General features: G+C 40.5%; 1 protein-coding gene across 1 annotated transcript in view; it reads left to right on the top strand.

Moving 5' to 3' along the window:
- Positions 1-1,566: 1,566 nt before the first annotated feature.
- Positions 1,567-25,496, top strand: part of LOC124049359 (sodium channel protein type 4 subunit alpha-like) — a 174,567-nt gene continuing 150,637 nt past the window's right edge. Inside the window, exon 1 of the mRNA XM_046370892.1 lies at positions 1,567-2,345. The gene's annotated coding sequence lies outside the window, so the exon portion shown is untranslated. The remainder of the gene's footprint in view (positions 2,346-25,496) is intronic.

The raw sequence follows: 25,496 nt of genomic DNA, 5'->3' as shown, positions 1-25,496 counted from the left end.
TGAAACTTGTTTTCTTTTGTTCATAAAGGAATTACTGACATGTTAACCACTTGTTGGAAAAGAATGTGAAAATGCAGTTAACATCTTGGTTTTGCTGCTGGTGTCAGTTTGAGTTAAAATGGCTCTCTCTCTCTCACACACACACACACAAATTCCTAAGCTCTGTCAGCCGAGAGATGCCTGTTAAAATCCTATTACTGTGTGAATAGTTTCTTAAATTGAATAGAAACATAACCAAGTCTGGTATGTGAATTGTTTTTAAATAAGTGTTGATAGAAAACTATTTAAGAAACTTAAACGTGAATTCTACAAATAATTATTACTAACTATTATTAGAACAATATAACCCAATAAATATCAAAATTTTTAAGATTTTCTTTCCGCTATCATCACAATAACTGATGGCAACCAGAAGGGGGAGACTCTTGCACACCTCACTCTGTGGACTCACAGGAAACAGCAGCATTCTGAGAAGAAACTGGTTATTGCTAAAGTTGGGCAGCTGAGATGGAAAAGCAGACTGTAGAAGTTGTTTGAAGAATGTTTATATTTCTTACATGTGTTCCTTTACAAAAAACAGTTCTCAAATGACAGTGCAAATATTGACCCTTTGACTCTATCATTTATTTCTCTTGAACTGCATGATGAGTTAACTGAGTGGTTATCACTTAGTTCTTTTATTACTTCAGGATAATCCATGGAGGTCATTACTGCCATGTTAAAAATTCATTTGTTTCTTATTATCACTCATATTATTTTCATTGCCATGATAACAGGTTGTCAAAATTCAAAGTACATCTTTTAGCAGGTTAAAGACTTTTATCTAAGTTTACCAGCAGAGTTAAATATATAATATAATATAATATAAAGACAACTATATGTGTAACATGTCATTTTGACACTTTGTTCATTAATGTGCTGCTCTAAGCACCTCCACCAGATGTTGATGTTGAACCTGCTGCAGAGATCGGCTGTATGTGTGTGTGTGTGTGTGTGTGTGTGTGTGTGTGTGTGTGTGTGTGTGTGTGTGTGTGTGTGTGTGTGTGATGGGGTTGACTCCATGAAAAACTGGAACCACCCAATTCTTCATGGAGCTGCCTTTGTACAGATTGACATGCTGAAACTGAACTAAGGGTCTCAAACAAGATAAAAGAGGTCATCCACATGCTTTTGGCCATGTAATGTATGTCTTGTGATGTGATATTAATACATATATCAGGTCACATTATATCAGTACACCTCAGCTCAAATACCCCGGGAGCAGACAAATTGTTTTACACTGAATTAAAGGCACACAATTAAAAGCTTTGTGTGCGTGTGTGTGTGTGCGCGCGCGGGTGTGTTCTCTGTATTTTTAAGTGCTTAATGGGCGCGTGCGTGCCTGAACAAGTGTGTTTTTACGTGTCTGTGTGTGTATTTTGCACTCCATACTTGTGTGCTTATGTGTGTATCGTTTGATGGCGTGCGCGTGCGCGTGCGTTTGTCCTCGGCCACCACAAAGCGCGAGACAAACAGGACTTAGGGCGTAACCTCGCGATACTCCACCTCTCTCTCTCCCCCTGCCTCTCTCTCTCTCTGTCTCTCTCTCTCCGTCCGAGCGTCCAGGGGGCGATCAAGCGACGGGGATGGTGGGAGTCCGGCCGGTCAGCTCTACCAACCTAACGACCTACCGGCGCATCAAAACACTCCGGTCTGACGGCAAAACTTTACACTTTTCGCCTTCAATGAATTTCTCTAAAGAAAAAAAATATAAAGGCAACAGCAGGAGCCACGGGGAGGACTTTTCTTTTGGAAGCGTGTGATCTTCTTATTAATTATCACACCTGCAAAGGATGAGAAGAAATTGAAATTCTCTTTTCCCGAAGTGGTGGAGTGTGTTTTCGGGAATTAAGGGGAACAAAAGAAAGCTGAATCCGCTCCTGGAGGATTAAAGCGGCTGAAGTTGAGAAGATGCAGGAGGAAGCGGAGCAGTCGGAGTGAAGCAGCCCGGTGCGCACTTTCCCCTCCCCGGCTGGACTGAAGCGCTACAGTCCGCTCCTCTGCCGCTGCTGGAGGGACACTTCTGCGCTCTTGTCGCTCCTCATTATTTACATCATCATTATCAGTCTGTTTGGATGTAAAGACAAAAAAGCGTCATTATCTTTTTCTTCTTCCTGCAAGAGGTTTTACTCCAAACGCTTTTCTTTTCTCGCGCTGCGCGGATTTTTGAGCTCATGGATCGGCCACTTTGCGCCTCCTCTCTGGATGGGATTTGGCACCTGTGAGCGGGGCACGGTGGAGCAGTGATGGTGTGAAAGCGAGATAAAGAAAAAAAACCCTCAGCTTTTAACGCAGGAGTTTCACATGTGAGTACATGCCTTTCTTTGTCATTACTGTTTTAAAGGTTGGGGATAACCGTGTTCTTATGGGGTGAACTCTGACCTTCTAACGCCAGTTGATCCTGACAAGCAAAACACCTGCGACACAGAGTGAAAATCAATGTCAACGAGAAATATTTCATGTTCCAGTTAATTCCCCTCCGGAGCATTAACATAACACAACTTTAATTAGTTTGACACCAAATATAGACACGTTTTCACTCAATGTGGTGATAACACCAAATTTAAAGCGCAAAGCTCGTATTTCTGCACATAGTCAGTACACCCCATAGCTGAATTATGACAGTAGACTAAACCAAGTGAAAAGGATTCATTTTTAAATAAAAACTCCACTGTCAAACTCCTTAACTCTTGACTTTACTGAACATTTTGACACAGAGAGATTCTGGATGACGCAGTCTGCACTCGCTTTAAAGTACATTTCAGACCGGTTCACCCTTCTCTCCTCCTTCCCTGTTTTGAGCTACTTTCGCCCTCCTGAGACTCACTTTCCTCTGTTCCTATGCAACCCCGCTCCTTATCTGCTGTGCCGAGCCAAACCGAGCCGTACTACCACTTTCCATTAATTAACCGGGTCTGTTTATGTAAGAGATGATACATTTGGGGCTGTTCGTGCTGCTGGTTGTCATATTGTGGCCTGTTTACATCTTTGGTTCGACTATGATATTTAAATAACATTTCCTCTGACTACTGAAGTGCGTCAGTGGTACTCAATAGAAGTCTGTCACTATGGCTCTGAAATGTATCCTGTTACAGTAATTCTGCTTTGACATTACTGTGAAATATATATTTGGTAATGAATTTAGAGGAATGTTATAAGACTTGATTGTGTTTGTTTCCTCTCTGGGGTATCAGTATTGAGTTGTATTCCTGTTAACATTGCTATATGTTTTTGGTAGTACTTGATGTTTCATATTTTATATCATAAAAATATTTAATGGTCTCTTGGTATGTAAACTATCATATATCATCTTTGTTTCATGTGTTTTGATGTCACTATTTGTAGGAAGGAACTGGAGTGTTTGTATGATACCCAGCTGTGTGTTTATAGCGATGCGTCTCCCATGATATCACCATCCTGTAGTGTTTCTATAATATTTATATGGCACTTGAACAGTGTGTTTAATAGTGAACAGTGCATTCACAGAAGGGATAGGTTCTGAAAATACGTTTTTTTGAAGGCATACAACATACGTGTGTTTTTTGTTGTTGTTGTTGTTGTTTTTTGTTTACTTTTGTTATAAGGATGTGCTGCCTGTGTGTGTAATTGTGTGGTTGATTTTCTGGACTGCATCACAGGTTTTTGAGGACAATGTTTTGTCTGTTCCAGACAGAGTGTGTGTGTGTGTGTGTGTGTGTGTGTGTGTGTGCGTGAGTGTGTGTGTGGTCCCTGATCGGTTTTTATAGGTTATGACCACCAGGCAGTTACAGGCAGTTAACAAAAACCCAACAACTTTTACGTGATTAAAGCTTGTAAAAAGAAATCAGACCCAAACCTGGGTCACACTTTATCTGTGTGGGGTTGCTGGGGGGGGGCTGCACCCTGGACTGGTCGTCAGTCAGTTTTTTTTGGGACTGTGAGAGGAAGCCGGAGTACCTGCAGACAACCCACACAGGCACAGGGAGAACATGCAAACTCCACACAGAAGGGCCTGGACTGAACTGAATCCTCTCGCTGTGAGGTGTTAACCACCGCACCACCTTGTTCTGCTTCCTCTGAGTTTTTCTGTCCAATAAATGCGATCAAATGTGGTGAAGGCTGAATCCAAGAAAGACACACGGCTCACATTCATCTTGAAACGGCATTGGTGGTGTAAAGGAAGTGAGCAGCACTGCAGTCTTAAATAACGAGTTCCAATGAAATGAATGGAGTTTGGAGTTAATTGTGTTGGTTGGTCTTGAAAGATATAACAAGTAAGGCTGGTTGTTATATAAACAACCAGGAATCCTGAAGCAGCTAACCAGATGATCTGCTGTTTCATGTCACTCAGAATCTACAGTTTGTGACAGATTTAAAAGCAAATGTCGAAAAAAAATGTAATCACCTGCAAAGGAACAGTTGATTAGATTCCAGTGGAAGTCCAGGAATTTAAAGGATTACTTCGTACAGCAAGATTTTTGAATATATTCCTGTGAAAGACTGCATCACTTTGAGTGAAAAATCCCAAATTATTTTCTTATATTAAAATAAAAAATAAAAGATTGTGTGGCTGAAAGAGAAATTCTCACCTCACTACAATGATGTGAAGGTATGTGACGAGGAGTGATGGTACTCTTTGCCGTAACTGATTTTCGTGGTTGCAGTTTAACAAACTTCTGAGCAGAGAAGATGTGTGAAATGGTGGTTTTCAGTGTGCCTCGTCCTGATTCAAACTTTGCAGTAGCTGCTGTGTCAACACCTCAGCACCGCTCTGCCGCAGCCCTACAACAGGTGTCCCAGCACTGTGCAGCCTGCCTCGCATACATTACATTTGTGTGTGTGTGTGTGTGTGTGCGTGCGCATGCCTACATGAGCCCACCAGTGTCCAAACCCGTATTTGGTGTGTTTGTGTGTCTGCTTGTGTCTAGTTGATAATGTATGTGTGTGTGTGTCTGGATGCATCTCACAGTGTGTGTTTCTGTGTGTGTGTGTTCAGCTGAAAAACCCCACATGGTGTTGTGCTGTTTGTTCAGTGCTGGAGCAGCAGGCCTGACCTTTCCTGTGCCGGGCGCTGAGACAACACGAGCTGCTGTTTGACGGACGAGGCAGCACTGTGGCTCTCTGTTCTGACATCAGTCCTGCAGGCTGAAACCAGCTTCCTGCTTATTATCTACAACCTTTGTGCAGTAAAGGCACCGTATGAAACCTGAGAACAGCTCTATAGCTTTTATCATTGAGCTTGAAAACCCTCCTGAGCCCTTACAATCCACCTCTCAGCATTTGCTTTGCATTCATGTCTTTTTTTTGTGTTTTTTCAGTTTGGTTTCATGGCCATTAACTCCCATGAAAACACAAACGCTTATGTCATATCCTGTAAAATGCGAAAGGCTTGTTTCTCGGAATATGTCAAAGAATCAAATGGTCCGGAACATTTTCCTGGAAGTGATAAGCCTAAGCGTTTGCCTATTTTGAGAAAGTGAGGGTCCTCCTCCTCTAAAAAGTCAAAGGTAGAAGTATATAACTACAGCAGCAGCATTTGGTCAAACACAAGACTTGAGACTACTTTAGTTTATGGTCAGTACTGTTCATGCTGGTCTAATTTAGGACGGTCCAAATTCTTTAGACCAACAGCCAGATAAAAAGTGATTGTGGACAAACAAGAAAGGTGAGACTTAATTATATTTGCTAAATATTTTATTGCTGGTGCATTTAGCAAAAATGATAAGAATAAACAAGATAGATGCTTTGATGCTCTTCCTGGTGTTCGTGTTTCTTCTCTACTTAACTGTGCAGGGTCTTCTTAACACCATCCATTCATATCATTTGTCATATATTATAGCATCAAACATTGGCTTGAACAAACTTGATTATGGGTCTAATTTAATTATTGTTTATAAAAATGCTGGAAATCGAAACAGAAATTTGCAAAAGGAACTTTTAGTTCCTAAATTTAACGTCACTTACTGAGTTTGTTCCCTGGGACTAGATATTACACATCTCTGGAACTGAGACTTGGACCAGGTTTCCTGCTGTGAGTCAGCATTTATTTGGTTAATCCTGGCCACCATAGTACCATCTGTTATTTTAATCAGAGAATGACTTTAATTTTGTGGCATCATCCTTCTAATGGTGACTTTACATCATAAAAGCTCTGTAAGTGTTATTCTTTGAGACTCTAACCCAACCCACAATCCACAGCTGTAAATTTGCTTTATTATCAACATTACCGACTGTTCTCAGGCTAATGCAACATATTCAGTACATGCAGATGACTTGTTCAGTTAGTCAGAGGAAGAGAGAAATTTGTACTGATTTATGGCCGAAAATAACTGTACTTCAAGCCAACCTTGAAGGTTTATGCATTAAAAAAAGCCCGAACCCAATTCAAAACCACTTGACACTGATGAGGGTCTTTCTTCAGATTGAACTTGAGGAAGATGCTTGAAGAAAAGCCTCATGTGCTATATAGCTGCTGTCTGATACACCTTTTCTTCAAGATTATTTAAAGGAAAGAGCACAGAGGTGATTTTTCATGTTTAATTTTTGTGATATGACTTAATTTATTTACAATTTTATCATAATTAAACTAGAGTTTTGGTCATAGTTTTGCATCCATGTTAGCTTATAAAGCAAATAATTTTATTGTAAGTTGTTGTGCTTTGTGTTGGAAAAGCAACTTTTCCTAAAACTTCCCTCCCATAAGGTTCTCAATTGATGCTGCAGGCTTGGAACAAGTATTTAGAGCTTTTACTTAAGTAAAACACGTCACTATGACAACATTCCACTACAAAGTAAAACACCTGTATTCAAAACCTTACTTAAGTAAAAGAATTATAGTCAGAAATATTATTATCAGATAAATGTACTTAAAGTGTCTACACGAAGCATTAACTGTCCACTGTACAGTAAATTGTTCCCTGTCAGAGTTTTATTTATATCTGATGCTACATTCATGTTGAATGTCACTGCATTAGATGTTTAAGGCTGAGCTCGTTTGAACTACTTTATAAGCTGTTGGCTGGTTTAATCTACAGCACTGACTCATATTCTATAAGATCATCACATGCCTGTCGTGTGTGAGAACCACATATCTTAAAGAAGTTAGCTTGTCATGTGCTTCGAACAACAGCTCGTTCCCAGCTTTGTCATGATGCATTTTTCGGCCAACCCAAGAGGGGCTTTAAATAGCTTGTTTAGCTTAAGAAGTAGAAGAATTTTCTCATCACATAACATTCAAAATCAACACATCTGATACATGGATTTCATTTGACCAGAAGGATAAGAAAAGTGTAACTAGTAAGAGAAATGTAGTGGAGTAAAAAGGACAGCATCTGCCTCTGAGATATTGTGGATCAGAAGCATAGAAGCATGGAAATTAAAAGTAAACATTAAGTTTATCACATTTGTACTTAAGTACAGTACTTGAATAATTGTACTCAGTCACATTGCACTGCTGGTTGCAGCATGTAGTCATTCTCGTGTGGAACTGAAAAAGACGGTACATAAAGTTGATGACTGTGAATTAAAGGACCTTTAAGAATGCACTGAGAGAAAAGCCTGAACTAGTTTTTCAGAACCAGTTTTTCAGTCCGGTCTGGTCCAGTTAAACCTGCAGGATCACCGGACCTGAGGGTGCGAAGACTCAGAGTGAAGGCGGTGACTCAGCTTCGACGTGGAGCTGCTGTGTGACGAAGCTGAGTCAGGACAGACAGATCTGCTCCTCTCCTGCTTTAATCTCAGTGATCCTCTCGCACTGAGCTGAGAGCGCTGACAGCTTAATTATCTGTTATTCCTCTGTTAAAGCAGCTCGCAGAAATACTCTTAAAGTGACGCCTTCTTCCCTGCCTTCGACAATTTTACTGTCCAAATCTGGAGAGACGTTCGAGTCAGCAGAGTGTCAAGAATTAGAACTCCCTCTGCTATGCTCATCCATTGAATTTTAAAGAAATCTATCTGGAAAGTTCAAAATGAAATCTGTTGAATTAACCTTTAACATACAATTTACAATTCACTGATCTTTAAAATTGAGCTCTGCGATGCACACACTGTAGAAAAGTCTAAAAGCTGTTGTGGACACTCAGACTTGGCACCTTCAACTGAACAAAGGAGGACCACGAGAAATGTTTGAAAGCTCTGGTTACAGCTAGAAAGTTAACAATGAGCTGAGCTTCCAACTAAACTTATCTAGAATTCAAAGTTTTGTCAGCAGGTGTTGACCCGCTTTACATATGGAGACACAATGCAAGTCCCCATTAGGCTGAGGTTAGGGTTTGGTTAAGCTAAGGGCTGGGATTAGGAAGTAATGTTTATTGTTATGGTTAGGTGGTGGTTAAGCCTCCAGGAAATGAATGTAAGTTTGTGTAAGGTCTTCAAAAGTGATTGAAACAAGACTGTGTATGTATGTGTGTGTGTGTGTGTGTGTGTGTGTGTAGGGGTTTTCAACCAGTCTATTGTTTATAAGAGTTCAGAGCAGCTTGTCAGTCCGGTGTTACATCACAAAATATGATCAGTCTGATGATAAAATACAAATACTCTGACAGTACTCTACTTCACAGAAATTAATTTAGTTCTTTAGCTAAAGTGTAATAGTCTTTTTTTATTGTCATTTTTTTTCATTGAATGTTAATGATTTCTTTGTGACACTTTAGGAAAATATTCCATAATATTTTTTATTCTCAACAAAGCCAAAAGTAAAAGTGCTAAGTTTTGTATCTTCATCTATTTATTTATTTGCGTTGTTGTGAATTTGTTGTATTGTTGTTGAGAATAAAAACAGCCGCACTCAAACTTACAGCTTTCACTACACTGACAACAAAATCAAAATTGTGTGCTCCAGTAAAAACAGTTGTTTTATTTTTGTTTGTCTGGTTTTTATACAGAAATGTATGATAGATGATAAAATATAAATGCTTTTTGTTAAATATTGGAGTCAGGATTGTGGTTTGAAAAAAAAAAAACCTGTGATATTCTAAAGTAAGAGCTCCAAAGGCAGCTGCACTGATGAGTCATAGAAAGTAAAATACCAAAGAGCAGCATGTGTCAGCTTTAATAGAGGTCTGACAGTCAACACTTTTCTTGAGTGTTCAAGGTAACATAAGGCAGCTTACAGAGGAACAAAGAGGCCGCAACGCTAACAAAGACAAAAAAAAAAAAAAAATCGAAAACATCATGATGATTTTTGGCAAACAGTGACAATACGAGAAGTGCTGAGTGAAAGACACCGGCCAAGATATTTAAATCGTTTTTTTTCTTTAAATGACCTCCTTGATTGATGATCAGCAAACACACCTTTCTTTGGCTATAAAAACACCCCTTTGTCTTTTATTTCAGCCCCATTTTTAAACTCCTGTTGTTGGTTGAAATCAACAAATTTAAAGTAGGATTTTTGTGCATACTGGACACTTACATCAAGGCTGTGTCATCTGATGCTCAGTAAGGCCAACATTTCTGTCCTTTGTCCTGAGCTGGTGCTACTGAAAAGTATTATTCTTATTTAAGACTTGTTTGCTACCTTGGCACACATAGATTTCTGCACTTTGACTTTTTTTAACAGGTGACACTGTCTTGCAACTGATGGGAGAAAAGATAAGATATAGACAATGGAGAAGGAAGCCTTTAATCAAAGGTTCCAGTGACTTTACAAGTAAAGTTCAGATTACTGTTGCGGTTAGCACAACTCAGCCTGTGAAAGCAGTTGTGTAGTGTTACCTGTGGCTGAGAAAATGACCCCAATGACATCATAGTGATGTCATCAGGGTCATCTCAGCCCGAGCTTCAAATTTATAACAGAAAGCCTTTATCACAAACTGGATGATGTGGCTGTTTAAGTAGAACAGACCAAATAAAAGAGACTGTCCAGTTACCTTATGGAGAAGGTGGCATCCAGTGTTTTTGGAGTCTGAGCTGAACAAGGGACTAAAAGTTGACTCCCCCGGCTGTTTGGTAGGAGACAAAGCTTTAGATTACAATATCCAATAGATGTGCATAAATGAATGAAGAGTCTCCTTATTTGGATGCTTAATAAATCTTGTTGGTGTGGTAAGAGTTCAGGAAGGGGCCATCAGTAAGGGTCTGGCAGTATGTAGTGTTCTCACTTGTAATGCCTGTATACTTATGCCTATATTCCTCGACCGAGCTTCACAAAATGGCCAAGACATTCTAAACCTTTTTCAGTAACACATTTCTCTAGCTCTTCCATCCCAGTGCAGATGGATTGCTGTAAGCAGGTGGTGCTTGAAGAGACTTCAGACCCAGCACAACCCCGGCAAAAGATAAGCAAGTATAGACAGTAGATTGATGGATAAGTAAACAAGAGTAGGATCTGACACAACAGACACATTTTGATTGGCACTCAAAAAGTATTCAGTGCTGTCTGAAACAACCTAAATGTACCAAATAGCCTACACAAGTTCAGATGGAAGCCTGATCAAATAAAGCTTTAGGTCAGCAGCTGAATAAGCTTTGCTGTAATTCCCATCTGCAACACTACAAGCAGCCAGTTGCATGAAGGTCAGTGGTCAGAGGTCACGGTGTGATGACATCAGATGCGTGATGGAGAGGTGTTGTGGATTTTTAGGCACCATCCAGCAACAGCCAATTCATCTCCACCTGCTCAGTGACATGTCCACTTCTCTTCAAGTGGCTGGGCGTAAATCAAATGCACCTCAAGCAAGCATCAACGTCTGTGTTTAGCAACAGGATGATTGGCTGGTGTGTGTTTGTGTATGTGCTCGTGTGTCGGTCTGTGCGTATGTAACAGTCCATACGTCTGTTGTGGAGCAGAGGTTGGTGACAGAATATTCTTCCATCTTCTCATTAGCGAGTGTGTGACTGTAGTCATGTATGTCTTTGAGTGTGTGTGTGTGTGTGTGTGTGTGTGAGATGGTTTATTGCTTCAGAGGTGCAGAGCAGCATTATCAATCACACTCAGTGGACGTGTGTCTGCTTCTCAATCATCACAAAATCATTGAAATGTAGAACAAACACACACACACACACACACACACACACTGTGATTTGACCTGTTCATCAGGATCACCACCCTGTGCTTTGGGACCAGAACGCACAGCAGTAACCATAGCAACAGTGGGACCATAGCGACCGGTGTCACCATCATCAACAGAGCCAGTGGGGTCTTTCTTTACATTCTGGTTGGGAACCCTCCAAGTAATTTGCGATGAGTGCAGCGGCATCAAGGAAGTCGACCATGTTTGTTTTGATTGCAGTGGAGACTTTGGGGTTTACTTCACTTTAAATGGAGTTTAGTCACTGCTTCACTCACAATCCCCGTTCCTAGTCCTGTCAGGTTCAAATGAAAAAGGTGCAAATAATGTCGAGGCCATCAGCATACTGCTCCACAACAACCAGAGGTAGCCTATCCATCTAACACCAGAACATTTATGATTTGGCTGACAATGACTATGCTATAGATCATTTTGTATGATCACAAATCCTCATTTCAAATCTTTCGTTAATAGTGATATATAAATAAGTCTGAAAAAAACATCCTCATGATATTATTTATTGATATTTATGATTTTAACCTTCTCAAACTCAGTTCATCTGCCTCATCAGGACTGTGTGGGCGTGATTTGATCAGATGTGATTGACACAGCTGCCAACATAATCAAACAACCTATTAAATGTCATCCAATTTAAAAGTTGCCGAATTCTGACTGGTGCACAAATGAACATGACATCACCTTTCTTCCAGCTGGATCACGCCCACTTCATACCTATGAGAATCACACAGAGAAGACAGATTATGTTGTTTCACATATTCACATGAAAATGTTTACTTGTCATGATGGGATGACTATGGAGTTCCTCTTTACTGTGATCTAAACAGCAAATAGCAAAATGGATTTTATGTTCTGTCATTTTTACTTTCTGAACTTGCAGAATTTACAGTGAAATGACATGTTTATTGTAGTTGAGTACTGAAGAGGTTGTGGGATCCCTCTGAGTACATGGCATGTTCAACACCTGGTCACGACACCCCCCAGCACACACACACACACACACACACACACACACACACGTACTGTGAGGTCAGCTGACCTTGGAGACAGTTTGTCTGCTTCAAGGTCTCATGATTTATCAGAGACACATGAAGTCACTCGACCTCCTGTTGACACCGTCAACACTCCTGCTCCCCCTCCACCTGTTCAACCTCCCACACCTGCTCCCTCTGTTCCCCCTCATTATTCTTCTTCATCTTTTTCTGTTCCTGCTTGTTTCCTACATGCACAATTGTATATGATTTCACCACAAAAACAGAGAAGCAGAACATTAAATCAATAAATCCACCCAATCCAAATCCATAACGGAAATAACACTAGGGTTTTGACTTGCACGCAAAACTTAAAAAGTGATTCACAGTATAGGAAAACATATGCTTTGCACAAAGGTGTCACGTCTTGTGTTTAGGTTATGTTTTGTCTTTTGATTTTTGATCCATGTGTCATGTTTCATGTGTGTCTTGTGTTTCCATGTATTATGTTCCAGGTTTTTGTCATGTCCTGTTTTATTTTGAAAGTGTCACTTCCCCCTCTGTTTCATGTAGCTTTGCTTTTGTTTATCCTGATTGCTTTCTCCCTCCTAATGTGTTTCACCTGTATTTCATTGTCTTGTCTATTTAGTCCTTGTCTTCCCAGTCATTCTTGGTTGGATCGTTCTATTGTCTCTGTTGTCTTGCGCTCTATAAGGCTGGATTAACCTGCTAAAGGTCCTGGGACGAAAATGTGCCCACTTCTTCAGGTGACTTAAGCACGTCTCCACATGATCATGCTGCTCTGCACCTGCTCAATGTGGTAATAAGCCACTGCTTGCTAACAAGTTCATCAGATCAACTTGAAAGGTGACAAGCTTCAATTCCATGAAACAGGGACAAAACATTAAGCAACAGTGCACGGCCAACCTTACTTAATTACTTATCTTAGGGTCAGGAATTCCTGAACAAATTTGCAAGTAATTAATTAATAGAAACTTTCTCAAAATACAGAAGAAAGTGATAATTGCTCATATGTGATTGTCTGGTTGTGTCACATCTTCACTTAGCACTTAGAAGCTTTGACTTGAACACAAAAACATCTTCTTCAACGAGGACTTAGGGAGGCAGGAAGCAACAGGGTTGATGGGAAATATGGTCCTGATGTGGCGAAAGAACTGTCACTGTGATGTCCGGGGCTGTCCGGTGGTGTGTGCCTGGTGGGTTTACAGTCATCACTTCACAGCTGAAACATTAGATGTGACTCAGATCTGCTGATGATTAAAAATGAACCTTGTTGCAGTAAATCACTGCTGCTCCCCTCTCAGCAGCAGGCCGGCATTTTGAAACACTTTGCAGCTCATGATTTATTTTGACGATGGGCAGCCATGTCAAAAACCTCCATCCCTCATTTTCCGTCTTTCTCTCTGCCACTGTCTCATTTCTTCACCTGTCTTTCCATTTCCTACCTTTGTGCTTTTCTCTGTCTCTTTATCGTAATGTCCTTGATGGCTCCCTCTGTCTGTCTCTCAGTTCTTGTCCTCTTTGCTGCATCACTCGACATGATGAATAACATGTTCCTTAAAGTAGCCTCACATTTACACAAATTTCTCTTCCTTTATGGCAGAATCCACTTAAAATAAATGAAGGCAGTTGTTAATTGAGCAGGGGATATATTAATTTTATGTTTTTCTTTGAGACGTCCTTGAAACTAAGCTTTATCTGAAGCTTTGGTATTTTTAATGAATCCTCATACTGATTTAGTGGAAAAACTGAAATAATACAATAACTTCATTGGAATTTGCGGTAGAAAGACTCAAACAGAGTTAAATTATTATAATCATCTGGTTAAGGCGCAAATACACTACATGGCCAAAAGAATGAGTACACCCAAAAATCCCCCATATGTGAAAGTTGAACTGCATTAGTCTGCTGCTTCACTTCTCTTCTGTAAGAGGCTGGAAAACATTTTGGTGTGGATTGAACCACTCCACATTACACTGTAATCAAACCTACAATGCATTTTTCTTTGCCTTGTAAACAAATGAATAATTTAATAAAAATCTGTACCACAAGAGATTGTAAAAATGGCTTTTCAGTCTCCAAACATACAGCGAGGATGGCTTTACACAGGGGAGGATTTAATGGAGATGAATTAAGGAGAAATCAATTTCATGCAAGAGAGGCTTGTGGATGCTGCTTTTCATTTATTTTCCAAAGTTGAAGTTTATTGTTGGAGCAGCTCACAAACACAAAGTCTAGTTGTCTAAAAATGCTGGACAAAGTCAAAAAGTTTAAAATTTTTATGCTATTTGTTACCTTTATTTTAGCTGCACTTCAGTGACTATGTGACAAGTAGATCTTTTGGACACATTTCCTGAAATATGTTTCTAATGGTATTTTCTTGAATAAAGTCAATTTGTTTTATAGATACTGTAGTGTTATTGCATATAGGTTTACATATGTGCTACTTCTCTTCACAGACTTACTTGTCAGTCTCTCTGCATCACTTTCAAAACTGCTTCACTATCTGTAAATATACAGCATTTGCATTTGCACAAAGGAAAAGATAAGGCCATCAATAACAGTCCATCCAGCAATGACCTGAAAACAGATAAAAAAGAAATATTCAGTATCTCTCCATCAGCCTCTGCTCTTGAGTTTTTGACCTTTCTGTTAGCGTCTGTGATTTCTGTTCTCTCTCAAAGTGCCATTACAATACATATCAATGCATTTATGTTGCCTAATTATATAGAGGAAATACAGGAAGAGCAATAGAAAAGCAATAACAATAAAACCTTCTGATCACAGTAACAGTCATGAATAAAAAGTGGTCATAAAAACAATCAAATGGTTTGTCTCCAAGTCTCGGATTTTATTTTAAGATATCGGACTGAAGCAGGTGGATCAGCTTGCCAGTAATGCTGTCGATCCGTATTTTTTTCTTTTTTCCCTTTTTTTTTTTTGAAGCTCCTGTTATTCTGCTCCCTGCTCCTTGTGAAGGGCTAGTGTCTCTGCTGGCTCTCATACAGACTGGGAGACGACCAGCAGGCGCCAGCCAAGCACTGGTCCGGTTTTGGCCACGGTTAATCCATTCTTTTCTGGCGGCCACTTTGGCAGCTCCCCAGCCATCATTTGGAGTCCTTAAGAGGACTTCCAGGTGATGCAAGTCACCCGGCTGGCAGTCATGATGGAGGTCCTCGGCCCTGCAAACAGCTGATTGTGTTTCAGTAGAAACACATCCTATAGAAAACATTCCAGCTCAGGGTCTTGTCACGGCTGGAACGTATCCCAGCGTGCACTGGATGAAAGGCAGGGAAACACCCAGGACAGGTCTGTCTCCTAGTTGGATTCTTTCATAGCTAGGTGTAACATTTTTGTTCTTTGTGCATTTGAACTGTCAAAATGGAAAAACCCATGGATGTGAGCAACATCGTGTCTGTTTGAATGGCTTCTTAAAAGCTCCAGAAACTTTTTTTTAACTCTTTTATGAGTGTACCAGTATCAGTCAGAGACACGCGCTCTAGACTCACAAATGCTTTTGTTAGTCTGCAGTTTTGTAAAAGTGATAATTGCTCAAAGATGACAGTGTAGAGGGTGGTGCAGTGGTTAGCACTGTCATCTCACAGCAAGAGGGTTCCAGGTTCAAATCCCAATCTGGGTCCTTCTGTGCAGTGTTTGCATGTCTTCCCTGTGCCTGCATGGGTTTTCTCCTGGTACTTCAGCTTCCTCCCACAATCCCAAAAACATGCACATTAGCTTAACTGGTGGCTCTACATTACTCCTGTGTGTGTGTGTGGTTCAAGAAGTCACTAGGTGTGTGTGTGTGGTTGTCTGTCTTTGTGTGTCAGCCCTGCGATTAACTGGCATCCAGTCCATGGTGTACCCTGCCTCTCGCCCGTAGTCTCCTGGGACAGGCTCCAGCCCCCCTGCGGCCCTGACCGCTAAGTGGTATAGAAAAGGGATGGATGGATGATTGTATGGTTGCATCTTTATTCAAAAGTCAAAACTGGCATGTGTTTACTTTATCTTACTTTTAATTATTACTCTTGTCTAAGATGAAGTTATAACAGTTTACCTAATAATTTAACTTATAATCTCCAGCAATAAAGTGTTATGTCTCCTTGTCACGTTTCAAATGTTGAAACAGGAAATATTTAATTGCACACTCAGTACTGTTACTACTGAATATATGGATGATAATGCTTCTGTACTTCTTTTACGTTAGCCTCCTGCAGTATTTTAACATTGTTGTATTGGCCTCTGGACAGAAACTTTCTGTTAACCTGAGGTGATAGAATAGATGACCCTGTTGACTGAACGACAAAAAACAACAACGACAGATGCAACAAACTCTGTTGATGCAGTGAACTCAAGATGACATCACTTCCTGCTGCGGTCTGTGCATCTCAGAGTCGGATTAAAAATAAAACTGCAACAAAATAAAGAATTAACAGCAGCCTCGCTGAGGTGGTCAGGGCGCTTCAGCAGGGAGGAGATAATACGAAGAGACGGCTCTCTGTGTGTGTGTATGTGTGTGTGTGTGTGTGTGTGTGTGTGTGTGTGTGTGTGTGTATGTATGTATGTGGCTCAGTGGGTTGAAGCTGTACCTTTTCGTTTTGACCCTGGAGACCTGAGTACAAAATTGAAAAAATCATGACTGCAGTAATATGTTGGAACACACTCGTATTAAAGTCACTACACAACTGTGGAAATCAACAGAAATAATGACAGAAAAATCACTAAATACATAAACATATATCATATTTTTCTTGATTTGGATTTTCATGCGAATGTATTCAAAAATTTAATTCATTAAAAACAAATTCAAAGCAATCTAAGAGAAGTAGAAATCCTCAATAAGTACATGGTGAGTATTGCTGGCTAGTCATTGCATGTCTGTCTGTCCTTGTTGGCAGTGATGAACAGCCTTCAGCTGGCAGTGTGTTTGTGTGTGTGTTGCGGATGGGGTCATGGGGTCGACAAGGGGTCTCTCGAGGTTTGTGGAGGGGTCGTCGAGGTTAAGCTCACTACTTGTCTCTCAGGACACAAATAAACTGCTGGTGGTCCATAGCAAGGAAAGCATTAGCATTTATAGATCGAAGCAGTGAGCTGACATGCTAACCAGCTGCCAAACTGGCACAGGGACACCACACACACACAACAGGAAAACAAAAAGAGAGCTTCCACTTTTCATGCACTGTAGAGTTTCATGTAAACAAAGGTTATGTTGACATTCATTGTTTGTCACAAGAACTCATTCAGCTAAACCTTGAGGTCCGTTAAATGTATTCAGAGCATTTCTTCATAATACGTCTGAAAATTTGCTCTTTTGAACCCTGCATTGTTGACATTCATGTTAACTAGCTTCTTCACTAGGCTCTCCTCTCCTAACCTTCATGATTTCATTGTCATTATACTTCATATACTGTCACTATCAAGGATAGCCTAAGTAACACTCACATTACGTTCTAGTTTTCCACTTTTTAATACATTTGAAAGTAAAGAAATAGACAGACTGTACAGCGTTTGTCATGGGGTGTACCTGCCCAGCAGCAGTTGAGCAATGGTTTCTGCTGGGGTATGGCAACACCACTCAGACAAACCACACAATGAACTGCAGTATGTGGTCGCATCATCTTTTAAGTTATGTTTTACATCAATATATTGGAGGGGGACTTTTTGAGCACTATATATTATAATTACTGCCTTGCTTGTTGTGTCACTGCCAAGCAGTGGGATGGAGTGACGCCACTGGCAGGACAGTGGCGTCACACATCCACATGTGTGCATGCTCTCATGCACAAAATAAACAAAATGGGCAATAAATATCCAAAGCATGAGTGTGGCGCTAGAAAGACAGTCACTATTTCAGGTCAATGTTTCATTCTGCTAAATGAACACCAACCTTCCAGTCATTAGATAGATCATATATATAATAGATCACATATAATGGTTTATTAAAGCAAACTGGGATATCAAAACACACTAGCATACGCTACATCAGGGTTTTGTACATGTAAAAACTTGAACCTGAGAAACCTAATGAAAGATTAAAGTAACTGCTGCATGACATGTTTACATTCTTAAAAATGTGTCTTTCAGCAAAGTTTATCTTTGTGCCAATGATCATTTTGGTAGCCTGTGCATTCGTCTAAGAGCAGGAGAGGAAGCTGGTTTGATTTTGGTTTGATTCTCAGTTCAGTTAAGGCCGACTTCAGCAAATGAGTGTGGATGATCAGAGATGATGAACTGAGAGAGAAAGAGATCGATAACAGACTGCCATGTTCATCAGCATGTGAGAGACAAGGCCACAGAGAGTGTGTGTGTGTGTGTGTGTGTGTGTGTGTGTGTGTGCGTGTGTGTGTTTGAGAGAGAGAGAGAGAGAGTTATAAACTGTCCTTGGGGCTCATGTGCAGCTTCATCTGTTTACTGGTTCAACAGCAGCCCGGACAGACAGGAAACAGCCAGTCAGATAGTCCAGAGTCCCACAGATAATCCATCAGCTCTCTTACAGGCTGATGACATGGCCTTGTATCACTACAGAAAGTGTGTATGTATTTGTGTGTGCATTTGTGTGTGTGTATCTGCATCCAAGACAGGGGTGGGGATGCTAAGAAGACATACTGGATGAGGTCTCTGGTCTCTACTATCGCCCCTGATCACTGAATATTACATTTCTACATACCAGAAAAGTGACATAAATAGACGGGATTATAACTGTGAAACTTAAATTGTGGTTCAAGTCACACAAATTGAACAAAGCAATCTTTGGTGTGATCCTCCAGGTTCCTTTAACAGCTATCTGATGAATTGAATTGACATTTTGTGCAGAAATTCATGGTCCCTGGATGATAAAATCTACTTTCTTACTGAAAGTGGCTTGTAGTCTTCAAAACTATTTGACAGACTGCCATGAAAGTTGCCACAGATATGTAGGCCCTTTAATTCTGCTCTTGTGATATGTTCAGGGTAGTTTAATTTTTGGACAAATCTAAAGTCAGGTATTTGTATTTCATGCACATTAGCAAATATTAGCATGCTAACATGCTAAACTAAGATTATAAATCAGCATGTTTAACATGGGTTTAGCATTTAGGTCAAAGGATTACTATATCTGTAAGTACAACCTCACAGACTCTTGCATGACCTGATATGACTGTGTTACAACCAATCCCGTTTTATTTTTAATAGCATAGCTTTGCAACTCGGGGAAAAAGACAGGAAAAATATGCAAATTAACCACATTAAAAAGTGATTTATGCTATGAAAGGATCAGTTTTAAAGCAAACCACGACCTTTCCCCTAAACATAACACAGTAGTTTTGTTGTTGCCTGAACTGAAACAATATGCAACAGAGAACTGAAAAAGAAAACCTTCAAAAAAAAAAAAAGTTGAACTTTTGAACTGCATCTTATGATCTTCATTCAAGTGGAGAGAGACATGCCTGAGTGTCAGTCCCACCCAGCAGGTACAAGGAGTGTATGATGAGACTCCTGAACATGACCACGCTGTCAGAACATCTAACCAGAGTCTTTAATTCACAGAAACAATGTTAAACATCAAAACTCCGAACTTTTAAACTTTAAACTGAAATGCAAATCTTTACAAACAGATATTTGAATAAAAACACTGGCAGCTGGGACGTGTTGACAAAACCAGTGAGAGAGATAACCAGTGTGGTCCTGATAGAAACTGATTTAATCAGCCACAAGGGACGACAGTGAGAAGAACAAGAGAACAGCATGACACACAGACACGCACACACACACACAACCACACACACACACACACACACACACACAGAGAATAACAGAATTGAAGAGACAAGTTGGGGAGGAGAGAGACTCAAATAGGATAAATCTAACTGGGTCGCAGTGTGTGTGTGTGTGTGTGTGTGTGTGTGTGTGTGTGTGTATGTGTGAACAGACAGGCAGAATCAATAGAAAGCCTATTAAACTGATCAGCGTCATGCCAGGTTTGTGACAAGAGGAGTGTAGAGGAGCACACACACACACACACACACACACACACACACACACACACACACACACACACACAGATGCAGCATCACTTCCTTGGGATGGTTACAGTTTGTGTTGTTCCTTCCTTGTCTTCCTCTCTACTTCCTCAACTCTTTTGACCTTTAAACAGCCAGGGCCTTGAAGATGTGTTACTTGATCAATTGATTAGTTGATTAATTGACTTAACTATCATTTGCCTTAGAAAATCCAGTATTATCCAGTATTCAGTGGTGCAACTGAGCAGCTAGCAGTAAATACCAGACAGCAGTGTTCCCTGATGCAGTCATTCTGTGCTCAGTGCCTGTATGGGATAGGGAATAATAGACTTGTATATGTTCCAGCTGGCCCCTGGGACCCTGAATAGGCAGCCAGACGGGAACAGCGTAGTGGGTGTGAGGTATCTGCAGTTATATGTGTAGCCTGACTTGCCAGTCGCCTACATATGTGCAGAACATTTGCAGAACATCATCCTTTCTTGCACGTCTAAAACTCATAAAGACATGCTATGTGAAAAGCTTAAACTGTGTGAAATGGCCGATAAAATGTTATTCTGACTTATTCAGCTTGTATTCAATATGCCACCCCACAAGTTCACATTACTCCATCCGCTGTTGTACACCATATACAAAATTTTATCAAACTTAATAGACATACATTTTTTTAAATAAAAAAGACCAAAAGCCATTTTAGATGAACTACCTACCTGTAATGGAAGAGTTGGGTTTGGTTATGAAGAACTGAACGAGACATTTTAAAGATCCTGTTAGTGACTACAGAAAAATGAGTGAAAAGAAATTTTGTCCTTGGTGATTTTTTTTCCTGCAGCTCTCATCAGATAGACCTGCTAGTGTTGGTCAGTGAGTCAGCAAACAAACAGATAAAGAGTCATCCACTGGACTGTTGGACATGCTTGCTTGCTTGGACTTTATTTATTCCAGCTCTGATGTGCTGATGTCACTGACTGAAGGTCTCAGTGTGGTACACAGCACCATAACGAGTCAGGTGAGGTTTATACATTGACTTTCACCTGACTCTACGTAGTCAAAGGTGGGGGTCTTACTTGGAAGCCTACTTGGTGGAAAGCAGCACAGTCTCTGCTGACATGTCGGTGAAAGCTGCTGGAGTGGGTCAGCAGTAGCATCCTCATTTCATTACAACTCTGTCAGGAATAAACAACGTCATTAACCACAAGTTCCTTAAGATATGAGCACTTTTACTGAACACTTTCGACCTTTCCTTATTCATTTTTCCTCTCTCTCCAGTAGTAGCAGTCAGTCAGACTGTGACGGCTGCAGTCGATTTACAGCCTCCTCCGCTATCTGCTGCAGAAGTAGAGCAGAATGGATGGTGTCTGTGAGTGTGTGTCTGAATGTGTGTGTGTGTTAGCACGCGTGACGAAGCTATAACAGGGTGATGAGCTCGCTCGTCTGACCTCCTTTGGTGCTAAATTAAAATGAACCTGAATATTGATGCCTAATGAAGGAAGGTGTGTGTGTGTGTGTGAAAGAGAGAGAGACTGAACGATGACGAGGCTGAAAGCCAGCCACTCTGGGAGATTACCTCAATATGAGTTTGCAAAGAAAGGACAAACACACACACGCACACACACACACACACAATGTGTAGAGTTTCTCATTTGACTTTTATAAAAATTCATTGTCATCCTTTTTTCCTCCACCTCCATTTCATGTTGATACAGTTTTAGTCAGTGGTCACTGCTTGTCACAGGTGGAGAGAATAGAGAAGCTAGAGAAATGGCAAATTCTCACTTTGGTCAGGTCTTATCTCCACTTCTGTGTAGTATATTGTGTCAATTATGTAGTTTTAAATGTCTTACATCAAAAATACATCTAAAATCACAGTGTTATATGCACCTTGCCAAAGCATAGACTTAAGGAATTGCAGCAGGCTGATTTGAGACTTTTAGGCTCTTTAAAGAAAAGTGTTTATAGACAACAAACTGACTGCTGCTTGCATGAGTTGAAGTGAGTTACATCACATTTATGTGGCAGATGCTTTAACTTCTATTTATTTATTTATTTAAGAAATGTGATGTCACTAACATAGCGGAATGCTAACACTGTGTTCAGAAGTGTCAGGAAAGGCTCAAAGCCGAGGTGCAAAGCCAGCCCTCTTAGAGACCGATGAGCTGAGATAATTATTTGAATAGGTGCACATTTCCGTTCAGTGTCTCATAGCGTTGCAGTCGACGTGAAAAGTGACAAAAACACTTGGCATGAATGCTGAATTCCTTGTTCTGTACCTTCACTCTCAAACCTCAAGCTTGTTTCAGTCATAAACGAAATGCAGATTGGTAGCTTGTAAAGCTTTTCTGGCCTTTCCAGCTTTTTCTATTCTCTACCCTCTGCTTTCAAATCTAAATTGAAAATCTGAATAAACTTTGATATAGTGAATCTTGAGGATCCTTAAAGTCCAGCCAGTTTGAGAAAGAAGGTCTTTTTAATCTCTCAATATCAGACATTTATTGTTTACATTCTCCTAAAGGACAATGACAGAGGTTAATGACAGTAAAACGTTCAATAGTTTTGCCTGGTGAAATCCTATCTGATTGCACTTTGTGGAAAGGATTCTCCTGCTGTCTCTCTCTCTCACACACACACACACACACAGTGAGAGAGACAGAGAGAGCGAGAGAGAGAGAGAGAGAGAGAGAGATGGGACAAAAGACAGAGCAAAATGAAAACCGGAAACAGACAGACAGACCCGTGATCATCAGATGTTGTTGGTGTCACTTTATTTAATCTGACCAATGTCTGAAACATTCTTAGTTTGGAGCTATCAGTCATCACCTTCTCTGTTTCAAGAGATGACTATGTGATGATGATGATGCCAGCTGTAATTCTGAGATGAAATTCATTGTTATTGATTCTTCCCTGAGACAAGTTTCCTTAAACACTAGATACAGTTTAAATAGAGTCACTGGCATTTCATCAGATTAGTACATGCTGACTCTGTAGCTCTGTGTCACATCACTTTGACTGTATATTAATGGATTTATCTGGTCTTTTCCTTTCTCTGTTACTGCTCTCACCTTTTTTTGTAATCTCACTTACATCTACTCCCTCCCTCTTCTGTTTGGCTCTTCCACCCCCTCCTCACTCCTTTTCCTTTCTCCTCCCTCTGTCTGTCTGTCTCTTTCTCCTCCATTTACTTCTCCATGTCCATGAGACTCGAGAATTTTTAAATTGGAAAGTGCAAATAGGGGAATCAGGAAATGATTAAATTCAAATCAAGGACATAAAAAGCTAAAATTGCAAATCTTTGAATATTTGTCTGAAACAAACTGAACTTCAGTTTTGCTTTCTCATTTTCTCATCTTTATTTCTTTCTATGTTGCTTCTGTCATTCACTTTGTTGTTGTTATGTCCTTTCATTTCTCTTTTCTTCTTTTTCTATTCTGCTTTTTTCAATTTTCATTCACTTCCCTTCCTTTCTTCCTCACTTCCTATCTTTTCTACCCTTTTTTGGCTCGTTTTTCAATCTTTCTTTCTTTTGTCAAAGCAGGTATGAATCTTTCAGAGGTCTGTTTTTAGAGCTAATGTAGTAGCACAGACAGCAGAGAGCTAACATGCTAACCAGCTGCCATGTTGAACAGGGAAAATACACACACACACACACACACACACACGGTCTTCAACCTGCAGTTGGTTTGAGCAGTCACTGCAATGGGACACCTGTCAGTTAGGTGTGTGTGCTTGTGTGTGTGTGAGGTACTAAACAGTGCTCTAATAATACCTACACTTAGCTTTGTCCCTTCATGGGAGTCCACAGATGCATAACGGTGAGTGTGTGTGTGTGTGTATGTGTGTGTGTCCTGCTCGGCATGGTGTGAGAGTAGCTGAAACAACATCGGGGTGAAAGATGGGAGGCCTCGCGAGCCACAGGCTGATAATTTTCTGACTGTGTGTGAGTGTGTGTGCGCGTGTGTGTCCCAGTTCGAAAGTGACAGCTGAACAACAGAGCGCTGACACAGGAGAGGTGGAACGACAGATATGCCAGGAAGCAGGAGGAGGAAGAGGAGAAGAAGAAGGGGCAAAGAACAGATAGCAAAGGAGGAGTCTGAGGCTGATTGGGGGACGGAGTGGAGGAAGTAAAAGAGAGGTGGAAGGAGGAGAAAGGAGAAGAAGAGAAAGCCTAGCTAAAAAGGAGAAGAAGGAGGACAAGAGGAGGAGGAGGTGAGAGAGGAGGAGAACAGTTAAAAAAAGAGGAGAAGAGGATAATGCAGAAGAAGAAGTTCAGGATGCAAGTAAGGAGAGGAGGGAAAATTAAGTAGGAGGGAGGAGAGAGAGAGGAGCGATGGAAATAAGGAGGAAATGTAACAAAAAAGAAAAGAAAAACAGAGGAGATTGATGAAAGAGAAAATAAAGGAAGAAATTAAGAGGAAAGTAGAAGAAGGAGGAGAAGGAGTGAGGACAGAGAAGAAGAGAAAATATGATTAAAGTGGAGAAATATGACGTAATTCAGGGATGAGCAGATGAAGGAGGTCAAGATGTTTGACGGAGTGAATCAGCAGGGTAGGGGTCTCGCCGCGCTGGCATCATAATTTGGTGCTAGCGACATGAAGCACCACTTCTCTGATGGAGAAATAGCCTGAGCTGCTGGTGTGGAAGGTGGAGTATCACCTAGTTTGTGTGCATCTCGTACACACGGCACAGGCTCAGGGGAGCAGACAGTGAAAAATGAAAGATTTTTGTGTCTCTTGCTTAAACATTTTTCGACAGTCCATCACATTAAAGTGAGTGTTTTCAGATGGTCTGTCCGTGTCTTCTATTCTTGTGAATGTAATTTCTCAGGAACACGTTGAACAAATTTATTCAAATTTGGCACAAAGGTCCACTTTGTCTGAAGGATGAACTAGTTGGAGTTTGGCCGTTGAAGGTCACTGTGATCACATGAACTATTTGTTTCTCTCAGTAAACTTACACACTAAGACATACAGCAGTCACAAGCCCATGAAAGACAACAAAACTCTGTCAGTCCTCTGTATCTCAGTGAAAAAATAGTCTCAAAATAAAGGCAGTAGGTTTCTCACTGGATATTATTGGAATCATACATGAAAATATAGTGACAGCTAACACAATAATGTTGTTTTGACATGCAGGTTCTAGATACGCTGTATAGACAAACACACCTTTTTGGTCAGACACACCTTTTTGTTATTGAATTAAAGTGTGGTTTGTGGCTGTTTTCCCGGGTTGGACTCGACCCCTTACTTCCACTGAAGGGAAATCTTAATACTCCAGCATACCAAGACATTTTGGTCAATGCTATGCTTTCAACTTTGTGGCAACAGTTTGTTGAAGGCCCTTTTCTATGCCAGCATGACTGTGGCCCAGTGCACAAAGCAAAGCTCCTTAAAGACATGGTTGGATGAGTTTGGTGTGGAAGAACTTGACTGGCCCACACAGAGTCCTGACCTCAACCCCATCCAACACCTTTGGGA

This window comes from Scatophagus argus, chromosome 18 (assembly GCF_020382885.2).
Source record: "Scatophagus argus isolate fScaArg1 chromosome 18, fScaArg1.pri, whole genome shotgun sequence".
Classification (NCBI taxonomy): Eukaryota; Metazoa; Chordata; class Actinopteri; family Scatophagidae; genus Scatophagus; species Scatophagus argus.
The sequence above is the reverse complement of the archived record's forward strand: the minus strand, read 5'-3'. Positions and strand labels throughout refer to the sequence as shown.